Source organism: Aquila chrysaetos, chromosome 18 (genome assembly GCF_900496995.4).
Source record: "Aquila chrysaetos chrysaetos chromosome 18, bAquChr1.4, whole genome shotgun sequence".
Lineage (NCBI taxonomy): Eukaryota > Metazoa > Chordata > Aves > Accipitriformes > Accipitridae > Aquila > Aquila chrysaetos.
In genome coordinates, this window is record NC_044021.1 from 4,874,748 (window position 1) to 4,888,938 (window position 14,191).

The 14,191-nt window shown below is 43.3% G+C and overlaps 1 protein-coding gene across 1 annotated transcript in view; it reads right to left on the minus strand.

The window, feature by feature from the left end:
* Window positions 1–14,191, minus strand: part of MYO10 (myosin X) — a 169,831-nt gene that overhangs the window by 39,929 nt on the left and 115,711 nt on the right. The window lies entirely within an intron of this gene.

Below are 14,191 nucleotides of genomic sequence, written 5' to 3' on the forward strand. Positions count from 1 at the left end.
ACTACTGCATCTGACCTGTGTGACTCATCTTCCAGCCCTGAGTATTTCAGATAAGAGACAGACTTCAGAATTAGCCACTCTCACGCCACAGGTTAGAGTTGCCTGTGCTAAAAATAATACCATATAGAACGAACACTGTAATTTTAGAGTTCTTCTACTGTACCAAAACAGTCAAAGGAGGAAACTTAATAAACGAATGTGAAAATGCTTTTGTATTTATATTCAGCCTGTCACCCAGCTTACCTTACAAACAAGGGCATCTCCAGGGTATTTTTAAGACAGCAGCCCATTTAAGAGCTATGAAGCAGTACATTACCACATTGACCATTTGCACTGGTGTTTAAACATTTCAACTAGGTCAAGACACTGCTGAGTTAGATCCATCTACAAAGATGCTGTAGTCATGTTTCAGGTCCTGCTTGTTTATTTATAGCAAAGATAAGAGCTGGAACTAGCTTCGCCGTTGGAGAAAAGACGCTCAAATTATTCTGACCGGCTTGCTGTGATTTCATGCTTTCATCAACAACGATCAATAAACTCACAATCCTGGAGCTATTTAATCTACTTTTATTAGTCATTGTCACTGTACTCTTCCATTTCAGAGTAATCTTTTTGTTTGGCTTGTATGGACTAAATGTACCCCTGAGTAAACACACAACAGCCCCTCTGTGAACCTTCCTTTCTAAAGGTATACAGAATTTCTTCTGAAGGAAGACAGAATTTGTCTACCTCTCATAGCAGCCCAGAAGAATGCTACCTCCCCAAAATGACAGTGTTATTTCTTACACACTTGTTAAAGCTTCATGGAATAGGAATGGATTGTTAAAGGCACAGGCTAGAACACTGGAAATATTTAAGTTTTCTGAGCACACGTTCAAAGCTATGTGATTGCCTAAATTTTCAGCTGAAGTGAGCCTTTGTTGCTTGAATACATTATTCAGGGAGTCCATTGAAATGCACAGCAAGTCTCAGGGGCTGTTTGTCCCGGAACAGCAACTGCAAGACCATCCATGTGAGACAGACAATTAAGAGCATTTGGGAAAAGAGGGATTTAAGGTTTGAAGCTGCTCTGGCAGGGTCTCGGCACACTGGCAGAAGGTGCGACTCGCAGCACAGACCCCAGCTGGAACTTTTCATGGACCCTCCTTCTCCACCTGCGAGTAATCTGTTGCCATTTCATTTGAGGTCATCCTCGCTAAAGCCTCCAGTCCCTGCAGACTAAACCCCAGCCTGGCCTCATTCTCCCCACACTGTGACCAGTCAGCAGGCTTCTCTTGAAGAAAATCAATCAGGCTGCCTGATAGCCACAGACACACCATGAAGAAACATGCTGTGAGGTGCTAATTGCAAGGACAGCTGTCCTTCCTTACCGACCCCATGTCAAGACAGCCAACACCAATGTCACCACTGTTCATTACAACGGTCAAGAAAACTGCACACACCGCTCCGTGTCTGCTGAGGCTGCGTACAGACCAACTGCAGGTGGTGAAACCCTGACCCTCCACGTCAGCGATGACATCAAATAACTTACATGGACTGAGACCCCACCCTTCTTTCTCTTTTTTTTTTTTTTTAATTTTTCCACTGTACTTTCACTTCTTCATGCCAGACTTTTCATCCACACCTTACAAGTTTTTTGTTATTTGACAGTTTATTGGCAGGCTGGGCACCTAAGTCCATTTCTATACTTAAAAGAAGTAAATCATGATGTAGGATGGTTCCTCTAACACGATTTCTTCAGATAATGGTGGTTAGTATCAAGCATTTATTCCTGAAAGACAGGAAGTTTCATCAGGGGATAGAAAATTAGGATGAAAATGCTCGAGAGAACCTGTTTAAGATGAATTTCATCTTGCATGGCCAAAGTCTGACACAGCTGGAAAACCTTTTCTTGTAACAATCTGTGCAAGAACCTAATCCTGGGTCCTTCTAATACCTAGTGTAGTGTTGCTACAAGGAATCTCTCACTTGAATACGTGAAACCCTCCATGTAGCTAGTTCTCACTGAAATGCTGACACCGTATCACTTCAGCAGTACATCCTGAAATAGTATTGCGGATAACTTTGATCCATGTTATCCCAACTCTCCTTGCATTCCCTGGTGACACGAAACTGAGCAACATTTTTCAGACTGCAGCTCCGTATTGGGGGGGAGAGAGGATATAGGGATACTGCCTCCTCTTCTAATTAATTGCAGATAAGTAGAAAGGAGGAGGAGGAAGAACCTCACTGCCAGCCACAAGAGCTCGCGATGCACGGGTGGAGGGAGCTAACATCGCACTCCACAGAGGGACAAGAGACATCAACTTGTGGAGCACAAGGAGAGCAGAAGAGGACTCTAAATCCAAATCTCACTTTATTCTCTGCTTCAGTCCTGGGCACCCACCTGCTGCTTCTCTAGATCTGGTCACACCCTATTCCTTTAGGACTGCATGCCTGAATGCCATTTACGTCTTAAGACTCTTCTATTTTGGGGCATTGCTTTAAAGAGAATACTAAAAATTCTCCAATATTTCAGGAGTCAGTTTAGTGATTTGTGGGCTAACCTGTGCTCCTCAGCTATGTGACGCCTACTGAAATGTTGTGTCCAATTTTGGAGCACGATAATAAAGACCGCTACACTGGAAACTATTTAGTTAAGAGCCATGAGGATAAAGATATGAGTTTAAAAAAAGCAGTAAAGGACTTCAATAAAAGCCTTGAGGAGCTCATCAATGAGAAAGCTGACAGGCCTTGATAGTAATCTGTCAGTAACTATACCAAGAGCATACGTTCAACAACAATTTCTAATATACAGCAGATAAAGACATAAAAAGCACGAAAATCAAAGCAAGACATATCCAAACCAGAAGGCACACCTTTTTCTCACCGCGTGTATTCATGGGAAGAGCTTACCCAATGTGGTGGGACTGTCTAAAGCCACCAGACACTTCAAAGAAAACACGGGATGTCCTCCTCCTTCCAGTAGGCATTAATGGTTTCCTTACAGTTTGCAACGCAGCAGGTTAGACTAAAAGACCTAACCGGTCCCCCTTCAGCACTCCAGTTGTGGAAAAAATATGACTCTTATTTATTTGAAACCTTTGGTACTGGGACTCCCAAAGACTGACTCCGCACGAGACAGAAGAACGAGAGCCACAGCTGCTGGCCTGCAGCGCACGGTGCAATGCAGAACCGCGCTTCCCACATGCAAGCTTTGCCTTGGCAGGAAGAAAGTTCATTACTTATGCAAGTATTTGACGGTCCAGCAAGGGAAGTTTGGCTGAGATTTTACTGTGGCTGACTGTCTGTGAAGACACAGACTGCAATGCTACGGACTAGCTTAGATTAAGTCATTACAAAGCCTTCGCACATTCACCACGAATTAAGAAAAAACTCCTCCACGTTATCGGCTCCAATTGTTAAAAACGGGAAAAGCCCTGCAACAATCATGAATCACACCTCCGCAAACTATAAGGTTTAAAATAATAAAAAAGTTTAAGTTGTCTTTAATTGATTTAAGTTTGGAGCGTATGTGTTTGTTGTATGGCCATAAGGGCCAGCAACTTCCTAGCTAAAAGTCAAAATCGGATTCAAGTAACTTTAAAAAGTTAGCACTTGATCGCACCCCTTTTTCAATACTGAGGCCATGAGCAGTTTCTCCTTCTCCAATGCATTTTGCCCCTGCATGCGGTTCATTCCCTCAGTAGCCCACAAAAGATGCCTACAGATCACAAGGCTGACGTAACGCACAACTTGCTGCTTGGTGCTTTCTCAAGCAAGGAAACGTGCCGGTGCAATTCCTACGCCGAAAAAAAGATATGGTTTTATAAAATTATCTCCTAAGGAGCCCTTTTCTCCTCTCCTTCCTGTATCGAGCCTTTTGTTTGAAAGCCCTAATGGGAAATCAGCCAGGCTTAAATCGCAGCCAATATCTGATATGTGTAAATGAAGAACGCCACAAAATATTCAGCCGAACAGCTTTGGGTTGCTAGGACACCGGAGGTCGGGCAGCACTGAAAGGGCAGATTATTCCCATCCCGGCGCAGGCACAGGGCTCCATTCACAGCCCTCCCGGAGCACCCCTGCCGCCTGGCTCCTCCGGGACCCCGCGCCGATCCCTGCCGGAGCAGCCGGCACGCAGGCCCCTCCGCACCAAAAACGTCCCGTCGGGCTGCACGTGGTCCTTGCTGTATTTACCAAGGGCTCGCTTCAATCTGGGGGAGCCCAGGACACCGGGGGGGCTGCCCGAGAGCTATGCTGCAGCAGACTTGCAGTGGCTGGTCTGGAGATCTGCTTTAAGTTTTAAAAGTGCGAGGAAACCTGTAACACTGCGGTTAAGATACTTTTTAAGTCTAGAGAGGGGAAATTCAAGTTTACAGAAAGTGATGGGGATCCCCGTGATCAGCACGGACATCTACCTGGCTGACAGCAAGAGTTGCGTGATGGCCCAGATAAATGACCCTGCTCAATCCCATGTAATCAGTATGTGAGTTACTCCTACATCTTGTATCTCAGCACGTCTCAGACAGCATCAGTCTAACTTTGGCATTTTTCTTAGAATTTGGTCCTTCGAGCTGCTGCTCTTGCATCCCTACACATTTTTACATTATAAATTCAGGACCTGCCTTGCAGATCTAGACAAGGGGGTATCGAGAGTACTGAAATGTGTATGTGTGTGTGTTTGCAGAGAAGGGACAGAAAATGAAGGTGGTTGGTTGTTCTTGTGTACATTCATTTCACAGAAAAAGGCAACAAATATGTTCTCCTTGGACTGCTTCGTTGTAATACAAAAGTCCCGTCCCATCCCATCCCCCCATTAAGAGCTGGAAAGTCTCCTACTGGAGTTCTTTGATGTTTCTGAGAACCACATCAAAATCAAATTAGGTATTTCTGATAATTCTGGAATTTCCATCCTAAACCAAACAAAAAGTCCCTTTACTGATTTCTTCATGTATTATATAAACACAAGATGGAGGAGCTCTGCAGATCACAGCTATCTGTGCTGCCACAGAGACCACGCTAAAGGCACAGGTGAGTCAACATCTTCTTGGCTAGAACAGCAGGTAGCTCCTGTGCTTCCTGCAAGCACTGCTAATTACCGCATTTGGTAGAGCAAAAAACCCCATTGTCATCTCATTGCTACGGATTATATATTGGCAATCGTTAACACTTGCAATGAAAGTCACCATATATTTTTCCCTCACAAAAAAATTTCACAAACTACTTCTTTGTTCCAATTCCTATACATGCGTGAAATGAGAGTTAGCTATAGAGTAAATAAACTTTGCTTTATTAGCATGGTGCAGAGTTACCTACAATGGATGGCAAGAAACCTCCCTTAACCCCAATATGGTTATCAAACTATTAACTGATCTAACTACACACACACACACACACACACACAGAGAATGAATTATTATAGATGGTAAAATTACAGCAGGACCTAACTAATTTAACATTCAACCACCTTCTGAGTGATTTAATTGCAATGCCACTGTTCCTCTCCACAAAGCCTGCAGAATTTACAGGCAGGAACACTGGTCAATGGCACTTTGTTTCACTAAGACTACTTCCATCTTTTCTTAGTTACATGAAGCACACGCTTAGTTGACTCTATCCATTTTTAAAATGATCCTGTGGAGAAAAGTTCTGCCTTTACTTATGGTTTTACAATCTGCTGCGTTACATTTAAATAAGAATATGGCTCTTTCTGCCCCAGAAGTGGATTTTTTCCATCCCTCTTCCATATTTTCTGATCGTGTTGAAAAGGCACTGTTGAGACTCCACGACCGGTTAGATGCACTTTCACCGCTGACATACCAGCGCTATGTTCTCCTGGGACTGGCCAGCAGCACGGACTCCACACCACTGGAGCAACGGATGGAGCGAGTCTTCTCTTTTCCTCTGCACAGATGCCTTGCAACTTCAGGCTGGGTATGCAACTTTTAGGGAGCTGCACATATGCCTTAGTCCTCTTCAAAGCTGTGTGACGAGAGACATCGTAGCTCCAGGTACTCTGTTATGTGCTCGCCAAAGCAGCATAAAACCAGTAATAGCTTAAGCAAAGCATTTAGACATGTGCTTAGAGCTCATTGAGGCCAATGAGATGTACACGCCCTTTGTGAACCGGGCTGATTTGAGACGCGCTATGTTGTGCACGCCAGCGGTCACAGGGAAATGGCAATTTTGGATGGCTGAACAGCCATTTCTCCCCTGAGAAATTCCTAGGCTGGCTTAAATATACAACAAAACATAACTCTTAATGTTTGAGTCAGAAAGAGACACTGAAGATAGAATCAGCTTTCCTAAATGTGACTTTGTTTGCTATGCCAATTGTTTGCTTAGATGAAAAACTTCTGTGCAGCTAATTTAAGTGCTAAACCACTTTTAACAAAAATCATCATTTCTCCCTTTGAAAGACTACTTAATTAATGAGGCTGGACACTATTTCTTTTTGGCTAATATGCACAAATGGTGTGGCTGGCAAGCTGCATATGGACATACTTGTCCTTTTCATGCTGAATCTGGGGCAGCCATTCATTCGAGAAAGCCAGTATCACAGAGGATTTGGCGTTTATCTGGCTTTCTGAAAGTGGATGTCTTCTCTCAACCCACCTACTTTATCTCTGCTTGACTATTAAAAGTTTTGAAACCCCCAAAAACCCCTACTTGCCACATACTTAATGTTTAAGGTTTCTAGATCTACAGAGAGTAAGTTTCAAAAATGCCACGATAGATCTCATCATGCAAATGGTGGAAATATAATATAGCACTATGAGTTTGGTGACAAACTTTTGTTTTCCACACTAAACATTATGCAGTGCTCCCAGATGTGCGTGACAACCCAAGGTGGCAGCCAAAACAAAAAACTTCCCAGTGTCCCGAACGATTTACATGGTCCAACGGGCTTCTTGGCTCACCAGCAACTTCACAGACCTGAACAGAGCGTACGCTTACCCTGTGCTTGGGACTGAAAAACAAAACTAATACTGCCCACAGAGCCTGAGGAGTTGTGGTGCTACCACCTTCCCAGCAAGGCTCCCGTGAGCAGCACCAGCTGCCCAGCTCCCTGTTGCCTGAACAGGGAACACACATCAGGAACGTGGAAGAGACAAACCAACAACAGCAACCTCAAACCTCATCACGCATCAGCCAAAAACTTGCTGTAGTTTAGGCCGACTGCCATCACACAGCTACGACTCGGCTGATGTCCTGAAACACGGACTTTACAGCTACTGCATGCCACTTCATACAACTGAAACCACAACCTCACTTCTGTAATTCTAATGACAGTGTTAGGAATGGACCTGCCTTTCTTCTTAGGCTTATAAACTGCCTAAAACCACCAGAAGCTGTAAATTCTAAGTTTAAGTTAAATAACAAAGATAAGATGCTTTGATGCGCTTTCAGTAAGCATTTCATATTTAAAGTTTCATCTTATGAGGGTACAGCAGATGTTCTGAAGTGTACTTAGTTAGTCCTTACAAATTCATCACAGTGAGGTTCTCCCCCATGAAGTCTTTGCTTCTTTGCCACATCCTGTGACTAAATTAAGAAAAGCCACACATATATATACACACACACACACAAACTGATAGATACCGTTAAAGAGATAAAAGTTTAGCAACTGACCCAAGTCTACTCTCAAACAACATTACCTTCTGCTCTTGACATGGATTTTGTGTTCTGAGGGTACCTCTGACAAAGATCTGTACATAGTTGGGACAGTACTATAACTTCCAGATAATTCCCATCAGTAATCTAGCTGTATTGGAAAAAAAATCACTGTTGTTATGCTTCCATTTATGTTACAGGTTGTAAATACATTTTTTTGAATAAGCCAACAAATAAGAGACAAAACAAATCTTATCTTTTTTTGAAACTAAGCAGTTTAGCAAAAGAAATACTGAATACCTATCGTTGATGTTCCATACAACAAAAATACCTTCATTTTGACCTAGCACCACTGTTACCACTTGGAGTTTAAAAGGACACATCCTAACATCAGTGAGAGAAGAACAACTACAAGTTATGAGAACCCCCTTTCCCAGTCCCATAGGCACTTTATCAGATCATATCTCCTCCATCTAGATTTGCAAGGCAAATCTAGGGTTGCTCTTCTTGAGACCAGAATAAAACTCCCATAGACTTCAGTGATGCAGGATCAAACCCATTCCCTTCGTAACAGGTTCTCTCAAGCAATTCTACCCTAATTTTCTACCCTGTGGCTGAATACTAATGTTTGCAGAGGCAAGCTCTTTAAGTGGGAAAGCAAGGAGCAGAATGTAGATCCCAGAAGCAAAGGCAATCAGCGGTGAACAGAGTTATTTTAACTGCTGGGCTGGGGGGTTTATTTCATCAGGGGCGGAAGGGGTGAGCTGACACAGCAAACAAAGTCAAAATATACTGCTGCTATGGTATCCTTTCCATTACTACTGCAATTATTTTTTTTTTCCCCAGCCATATTCCATTTCCTGTATTTCTATGGTGAAAAAATTAGCCTCAAATGTGCCCCATCGAGTTTCTCCAGTAAAACTACAAAATTAATTTAGACTTCTGGGTGCTGCAGATAAGTCACTGGACTCCCCCCACCCCAAGCACACTCGTCCCCGGTGTCATTTTCTTATAACATAATCAAAGCAAAACTACAGCCATACCTTATGCCTTAATAAGTTACAGGAATACTACAGTCCTAAACTTTACATAGCTGGTTTTCCTGAATCTACGCCATAGACTGCCAAACAACAGAAAAGACCTTTCTCCAGAAAGCAGCCCATCACTAAAACACAGGTCTTCCCCTCTCTGCACACACAGCTCTACTTCTGCTGACTTTTTCCCTGCTCTGTGAACAATCACCCCTTTAACTTTCAAACAGAGTGTGATTTATTAAAGCAGACTGCTTGGCAGCAAAGCTCTCCTGGCTTTCGAAAATATGATTAGCCCAGTAAATTTAGTCGTTTTTTCATAAACTTGATTCTGCGTGCATTTACCCTCTTTAAAAGAAAATACAAGCCCAGAAACATTTCTAGCACAGCTTGCTCAGCCAAACTCCAGGCAGTTTCTTTTCTTTTTCTACAAGTCCACTGCAGCTCCAAGTATGCAAGATTAAAATTATTTTAAAAACTGCATGAATTAAGCCCCTTACCTTTTAAGGCTTTTTCACCCTTCAGCGTTCGCCCATTGTGAAAAACTGAATCTTTAGCAGTTGCAGCTATGCACAGACACACACAGAACGGGGCTTTCTTCAGCTCACTGGTATTTCAAGTCTTTCATGTGATATCTTTGGCTGTACTTGCTTAATTCATTCCTGCTGCTACTCAAAGGAAGTCAAGCCTAGCGAGGGCTGGCTCTACAGCAATCGCTGTAGATCTTCCTGACTAACAGGACACGAGGGCTAATCTCACCATATAGGCATCAAGAATGTAAATATATTTCGCAGCCAACAAATTCCTAAACCTTAAGAGATAAAATGCACAAAATGCCCTAAGACACAGTTTAGCAAGGGAGTTACGAACATAAAAGTTTTTGCTAGAGAACAATACTCTGTACCCCAGCGATGCTTTTGGAGCTCTAAGGATGTCTATTTATCATGGAGTGTGCATATTCCCTTGGACTAGTTACCATGAGAACACAGCAAACAGGATTTGAATGTAAATTGCCATCTAGAGATGTGGGGGGATTTTTTTTGTTGTAGTTAAAAAAGAAAACTTCCAAAGCTTGATGAAGTACACACTTTTTCTGTGCATACATTTGCATGACAATGCTTGCAATTCAAATACTTGGTAGAGTGCACAAGGAAGAAAAGCCAAGTTCTTTGCTCGGTATTTAAAGAAAGCAAATATTTCAGACTTGGGATCAGTAGTTGCAGCTCCATGAATGCCCATCCATGTCACACAATCACATAAGAAGGAATTCATAAAACGCAAAAAATCCATCAGGTGGCACAAAATGCAGAATTATTGCAGTGCTTGAAGTCAGCTGGAGGTAGTAAGACCCTCTGCTGCTCACAGATCAGTTGCTGCAGCAGTCAAAATTCTTCTCATTTCTTAATATTACACTGAATTACACAGTAAGTATTGCACTTTAAAAATACCCCACCCCTAGGCATTTTATTTTTCCCCAGAATTGTCCTGGTACTTTGCCGTTCAGGCCACCTCCTCCCAAGTCCCTCCTGAAGCAACGTACGCTCCCCATGCGTCCCCCCACCCTGCTCACAAGAGCGCACCGCCACGGTTACCATCCGAGATGCAAAAATGACTCCTACCACTTGTGGACAGAGTCTTACCAAATGGTCTTTCTGGGAAACTTGGCAACTGTGCACGTACGTGCTGCAAAACATGCAAAAATCTGTTTGCCTGCACTGCTTGGAGTTTGATGCAATCTTTACAGCACAGCATCTGCTCCCTCCCTGGCAGCACCCCATCTCCGTTCTATCCCCCAGCCTTAAACACGTCAATTTTAAACTCCTTATACCACGGTCACTGAAAGACAAACCCTAATACACTTAGCGAAGGGATGCCTAGTCAGCCCTGCTTAGTAAACAACAAACCTTGATGAAGAAGGAGGACATGCCTGTCTGGGTGATTGCCTGGAGAGTGGAATGACCTAGTTCAGCCCAGCAAGCCGCGACGCTCTGAGATGGGGACAAAAGGACAACCCAGTAGCTGCCGGGCAGCATAACCGACACGCTGCGCTGCAGGAGCGATGGGAGCGATCTTTCGGAGGCGACACAGAAGACAGGCGCTGCCTGAGCAGCACAAAACTCCTTGCAGGAATCGTCTTGTTCTTTCAGCCGGGGATTCAGCTTCACACGTAACATTACTGCCGGCACTTTGCGAGCAGGAGCGATTGCCTCCCTCACACCCACTCTCCTTATCGCTTTTACCTAAGGAGTCTTCTAGCGCCTGACCTAATTACTCAAGCGATGTGCCAGAAAATGATGCAGCTGGGACATACTCCACAAGTCTTGATTTGAAGCTATGTAATTCTCCAAAACCCAAGGCGACAATATCCAGGTAGCTGAATTAAGCGGCGTTGGCCGGGCACAACGCCACACCTTACGACTGCGCCTTCCTGATTACAAACAATAAAGCCTTATGAACTAGTTAAAGGGCTAAGGATAAATAGTTTGTATTTGGCCCCACGCACTTGTTGGCCTGCGAGATCGGGCCAACATGCTATGGTTTGGGGAAATGGTTGCCCTCCTCCCAAAAGATGAGCCTGAAGAGCAGCTCCCGGAGCCTGACCCACGCTGCCCCAGCAAGCCCGATCTGTGCTCAGAGCCTGTGGCTCTGCTTCCTCCAGAAGCAATGACAGCAGTAATTGGCAGCCAGGAAGCCTTCTTAAAACAAGTATTTATTGAGAACAACTGAGATGAAAGAGAGATTTTTAAAACAGGCAATGAGGATCTCTAATACATGCGCTGCTTATATAGCTGTAAACGAACACTACTAGACCTTAACTTTCTACAGATAGCACTGCACACACCCAGCAGCTGTACCTGGGCCATATAATCTGTTCCCTTTACCTTCGAAGTATGACAGAGTAGCTATCAATGTGATGATCAGGCTTTCTATTCCCTTTTTCTTCTGGATAGCAAGACAAATTTACCCTGTGATCTGCTAGCTCCCAGTACCAGAGAACACTGCAGCTTCGCTGCAGGAGGGCTGCCCCAGGGCTCTGCAACTAAGTGAGTAAACCATAAAGATGCGTCCATTTAGGGCCTAACACTTTCTAGCTTTCAACTGCTGGGCTCAGCATCTTTAAAAACCCACAAAGGCATCTACTCCCCAGTAAGGAGACCCAGAGTCTGCTGAGTGACCGAGGTTGGTGTATAAAGCACGTGCTTGGTATACAACTGCAGTAGGTTGTGCACAGAAGTTTGAAGCTGGACCAGTTCATTAAGGATAACTTTTTAAAATAAAGACTTTTAAAAGTGAAGTTTTATCCAGATGCTTAGCAATCCTGTGCTGAAGGTATAGTAGAACGTCCTTGAAGCTCAGAGTCTCCCTCCCTGCATCTTTCAAGGTTTTACGTCAGTGCTGTTCTCAACACAGCGGCATTAGACTTGCACTGTCCTTATCCGTATTTCTACAAAAAATATCTCTCTACAAGGCAAACTCAGTAATTCATACAGTCAAGTCTCAATATGACAATATTGCAGTTCCAGTATCTCTACAAGGCAAACTCAGTAATTCATACAGTCAAGTCTCAATATGACAATATTGCAATTCCAGCTTGACAACCAGTTCACGTACTGCGTTCACTCCATTTGTACCTGCTCCACACCCTGCATACAATCATCCTCGCAGATGGGGCCAAGCTGTTCTCTCATTGTTCCTTTGTACCGCGTTCCTGAGCTGTACTCCTAACTGGTGTTTAGGTTGGTATCACGCTATACTTATGTTTCTAATGATTCAGAGCTATTTTAAGAGCACAAGTTTAATTCAGACGCCAAGCAAAATAGGTTTGCATCTTATTTCAAATTAGGGGACACACTGCTTGCTATTCCAGGCCATCTCATGGCTATTAATGACCTACGCCTCAAAGTACACTGCAGGTGCCAATAGCCATACCTTGATCCCTTTAAATGGCTCTGTCCCCAGAAGCGATGTTAGCAATCTTATTGCCTTGATAGTAATTTTCCCAGAATGAATATGGAGCATGACAGGACTCCTAAGCAGCAGTAAGCCTCACATAATTTATTACAGACCTTTTTCTACCCGTCTTGCTTTGAATTGCAGTTATTAGTAGTTTCACTTTTTCTGTTGCTCCCTGTAACCCCTACCCTGCAGTAGGTTTACGATACAGGTTTAATTTTGTCTCATTTCTTCACCTTACCTAATTAAATTTTAAGATTAAAAAAAATTAATATGAAAAAACCTGCAGAGAAACAGAATTGCCCCCTTCAGACCTCACAAGCTTCAGAGAAGGCAGCTTTTATCTTGCCAGTGGCAAGACCATCACTGCAACAGAGGAAGGAGACAGACAATAAATGAGCATACAGGGAGGCGAGTAGCAACCCTGCAATCCTGTTCAAGTGGCACACAACAACACAGGTTTCCTTAATTAAAAAAAAAAAAAAAAGAAGTTAAATTCTTGTCTACATCAAATATTTCATGCCAACTCTAATGAAGCCAGGATTTTGCCTATCAGGACCAAACTGGTCTCAGATCTGTAACCAAAGAGAAGTGGATGCACCTATCTACGTGCATGAGAGAACAGCTGCATCTGAACCTGTTGAAGTCTCAAGAACAGGGAATTACAGAAGCAAGCTGTAATAATTGAGGTTTTAAGGGACCAGCATAGATGAGGCTATGCAGATGCTGGAGGTGGGGGCCACTCGCAATGATTATGCCAATATTAAGCCAATATATTTTCTGAAGAAAAATCCTAAATGAAGAAGGGAACTTGAGAAGGCACTTGAGCCAAGAGCTGCCTGAGGCTGGCTCCTTCTGGCCAACAGGAAAATTTTTGCCTCTGAAACAGCCTGCATAGGAAGTTCAGATCTTAAATTTACCCTGAACTGTCTCCTGAGTGGCACCAAGGCTTAGCAACTTTATTAATAGCAGCAAGCTGGAAGAAACATTCAGCTGATGGCTGTAGCGATGGTTGTAGCTTGTTTTAAAAAGACAGTCTTTTTTTTGGGGGGGGAGAGAGGATTGGGGTTGTGGTGGTGATGTTGGTTGTTTTTTTTTAATTTCAGATGCACAAAAAAGGATAGATGGAGACCAGAAAAGGCAAGGCTGCAGGGAGGAATCATTATTGAATAGAACAGGAGGCAGGAAAAGAAACATGAGACCAAGAAACAGAGAAAGATGTGTCAAAGTTCAAAAGGATGAAATGATACGTAGTTCTGCAAGCTGCATTGAAGATAAGGGGAGTTTAGCAGAAAGACCCTTCATTAGCAGAAAATATTCATTAAGCATACCAAGTGGAAAAGTTTCCACGTTATGGCTAGCTCAGAACAGACTAGAAGCTCTGAAAACAGATACACTGATTGTTCGGGGGTCTCCCAAAGATTAATGGGTCCTCTGTTCTTCCGTCTGAAGCCTGCTCTCCAAAATGTCTTGTGACAAAAGGTCATGTACTCTGTGCACTCCCTTTAGGAAATTGCACTAATGAGTGTAGATCCTGCTTTGATATGTAAATATTCAGTGGTTTACTGCATATGCTGAATTGGTTTTGCTTGCCACTGTAAAATATTTTT